Genomic DNA, 3,687 nt, shown 5'->3' with positions numbered 1-3,687 from the left:
TAATCCCTAATAAAATTAACCCTAATTAATCCCTAATTCATAATAAAATTAACCCTAATCTCTAATTCCTAATCCCGAATCCCTGATCCTTAATTCATAATCCCTAACCCTAATCCCTAATTTTAATCTCTAAAATAGCGTTCAATCAGCGACCATTTTATTTTTAAAATTTTAATTTAATTTTTAATTAAAATTTTATTTTATTTAAAATTTTAAATTAAGTAATTTCAATTCGGTATATAAAACGACGTTTTAAGGGATGCTCTAACCTAGGGATGTAAACGGGTAGGGTACCCGTGAAAATTAAACTACCCGAACCCGAACCCGATTTATATTAGTAATATCTAAACCCGTTTCGAACCCGATTAAAAATTAATTTAAATTATCCGAATCCGTCCCAAACCCGATTATTATTATCCGAATTAAACCTGAACCCGTTTAATCTTATATATTTTAATTAATAATTTATATAAAAATATTTTTCATTAATAATTTTCATTTAAAAAATATAATATTTCTAAAGAATATTTAAATTTAAATTTTTAAATAAAAATATATAAAAAAATTTATAAATATTAGTTTGCTGTACATAAAATCCGAATCCGATCCGAACCCGCAATGGATATTATTTTTAAAACCCAAATCGGAACCCGCAATGGGTATTATTTTTAAAACCCAAACCCAATTATAACTACCCAAATCCGTACTATTAGAGTTCGGTCGGATCGGATACCCGAAAATACCCGATCCGTTTACATAGCTACTCTAACCTAATTCCTAATCCTAATCTCTAATCTCTAATATCTAATTAATCCCTAATCCCTAATAAAATTAATCCTAATCCCTAATTCCTAATCTTTAATCTCTAATCCCTAACAAAACTAACCCTAATCCCTAATTCTTAATCCCTAATCCCTAATTAGCTATACTAACAAAACTAACCCTAATCCCCTCATTTATTTTTCCATTTTGCTAGTCACACTTCCCTCTCTCCGTCGGCACCTCTCTCCCCCCATTCCCTTCCCATAATTTCCAGTCAACGCCTCTCTTCCCCCACTTCATTGGAGACCCTGCCGACGACGATTCTCACCATTGTCATCACCACCACCGCCGTCCACACCACCCTCGCAACCTAACTGTCGACCCTTATTTCCCTCTCTTCTCTTCCTCTGATTCTCACTCCCCGCACGCCACTCTCCATGACCCCTACTCACTCTCTGATCACACCAATTTCAATATTCGGACCCTTGACGACGACGCCGTCTCGGATCCCGAGTCAGTTATCCTCGGAGGCCCGGATATCCTCGACCGTCAGAACCAGGTTAGTTTCGTTATGGATCTGTTTCAACAGCGAGTTGAGCAGTCTCAGGTAATGGGTCGCAGTTCCCATTTGGTTTCCGATTCGCTCAACGAATCGGACTTCGGTGTTATAGAGGAGAATTGTGAATTAGGCATGGATAATTTGGAGCTTGAGTTAGGGTTAGGGTTTGGTTTAGACGGTCACGAGAATGGTGGGTTTCAAAATATAGGCCATAATCAGTCACAGTGATAATAATAATGATTACAGCAGAAATATCATTATCGATGATGATGACGATGATTTCTTTGTGGAGAGAAGGCTTTCCGGAATTCAATCTTGTGAGGCTGAATCTACCGTTAGCGTTCGTACAGTTTCTTGTTTGATATGCAAAATTTTTCTTCTGGGTATTGCAGTTCAATTGCTTTTGATGTGTTCTATATTTCATTATTTGATAGAGCGAATTTCTTCTGGAGTACCCTTTTGTTTTGTTTTGTTTTGTTTTTTTTTTTTTTGAGAGAGAGAGAATTTCTCTTTTGTTGTTTGAGGGAAAAAGGTAGAATTGGGATTGGTGTAAGAGAAATGAATTGTCAAATATGGTTGTATTTCACAAATCGGTAGTTATTTTCCATTTTCAATTGGTTGAAGTCTAATTATATGCTGATATTAAAATTTTCAGCTCTGCAATTGAGTTGCTTCTGATAGAAATTGTAATCTCTTTCCAATTATTTTATTATTTATGATTTGTGGTTCATTTGGTTAAAAATTTTATTGCTCGGCATATGTTTGATAGATCAGAAAAGGAAAGAAAAATTGCTTAACAATATAATTTATGCGCTTATTAGTCTGTAAAAACATTTTAGCTTTGGGAACTTGTGCAGAATGCTAATGTTAGTTGTATTGATAGATCACAAACAAATGGAAGTCATTATCCATGAAGAAATGATGTTCTGAATTTCTCTTCTATGTTAGTTTTTTAATCAGATCTGGATTTTGTATGATTTGCTAGATCTTACACTTGAAAGGAGATAGGAAGGATAGCATGTATAACATCTCATGGAAAATTTGGAAAAATAATATGAGACTGTATTTCTGAATTTCTCTTCTATGTTGGTTTCATATCATTCTTTTGTCATGGAAAATTTGGATCCTCATGCAATATGATAATCAACATAAATGATAGCATGTATAACATCTCAAAAACACTAAAATTTTGTGATCTAAAGTAGGATGGCAACGGATAGGGTATATTGGGTACTCATCCGACAGATCAGGACGAGTTTGATTAGTTATAATCGGGTTTGGGATGAGTTCATGTTTTAAAAAAATAATATCAGTTTGCTGGTTCGGATCGAATTCGGGGATTCAAGTTTTATGTATGAAGTATCTACTACTGAATCTGTTTATATAAATAATTAATTTAATATAAAAATATATATTTTATAATAATATTTATGATTTTTTTTATATATTTTCATTTAAAAATTAAAATTCAAATATTTTTTAGAAATATTAGATTTTTTAAATGAAATTTTTTTTTTATATAAAAATTAAAATAAAATTTCCATCGCGTACTAATTTTTTTTTCCTCAATCTACTCTTTCCTCTTAGGCTGCTGGTTTTCCAGAACCTGAGATCATTCACTATAATCCCAAGGAATTTGACTTTGGTAAAAAGAAGGCATTCCCATTCCGCGACCAGGTAAATGTTAACAAACTTGTCATGGATGTTGATATGTGAAAATTTGATAACTTAAGACAGATTCCAAATGTTGAGCATAGTTTTCATGTGAGATGTGAAAGTAGTACAAGACTGGACAGGCTACTCCTGTTGTTGTTTTACTAATGAAATTATTCTTCTGCAATGTAATGCAGCATTTCTTTGCATCTGTTGACAAGGCGAAACATGTTCTTGGATGGAAACCTGAATTTGACCTGGTAGAAGGCCTTGCAGATTCTTACAATCTAGACTTTGGTAGAGGAACATACAGGAAAGAGGCTGATTTCTCCACTGATGACTTGATTCTTAGTAAGAGTCTTGTTCTCCAGGCCTAGATCTTTAGATTTTGTCTCACTGTTTCTCTCTTCTTCTCTTTTTTTTTTTTTTCCCATTTCCATTCAAGTGTAGTAATAAGTTAACAAATACCAAACAATCACCAATTCAATAGAAATATCTGGAATTTTGCACAGGCTGTTGTAAAAAGAGTTTGCATATTTGATCAAGTCTGGAATTGTGCTCGATTCAATTTGAACCTTGCCTTGTCTATGCATTAATATCCCAGGATCCACTTCTCATGCAGAATACCAATAGTAGAGTTATAAAACATTTGATCCTACCCCAAATGTTGGAGTGAAAATTTATTTAATGTATAATATTGTGGATGTAAATCA

At 33.3% G+C, this 3,687-nt stretch overlaps 1 long non-coding RNA gene across 1 annotated transcript; it reads left to right on the top strand.

Moving 5' to 3' along the window:
• The first annotated feature begins 2,855 nt into the window (after positions 1–2,855).
• On the top strand, positions 2,856–3,403 carry LOC122721988. Its single transcript, XR_006348822.1, has 2 exons — positions 2,856–2,998; positions 3,172–3,403. It is a non-coding gene; the product is annotated as an uncharacterized LOC122721988 (long non-coding RNA).
• The last annotated feature ends 284 nt before the right edge of the window (positions 3,404–3,687 follow it).

Source organism: Manihot esculenta, chromosome 15 (assembly GCF_001659605.2).
Source record: "Manihot esculenta cultivar AM560-2 chromosome 15, M.esculenta_v8, whole genome shotgun sequence".
Classification (NCBI taxonomy): Eukaryota; Viridiplantae; Streptophyta; class Magnoliopsida; order Malpighiales; family Euphorbiaceae; genus Manihot; species Manihot esculenta.
This window is presented reverse-complemented; position numbering and strand designations above follow the sequence as displayed.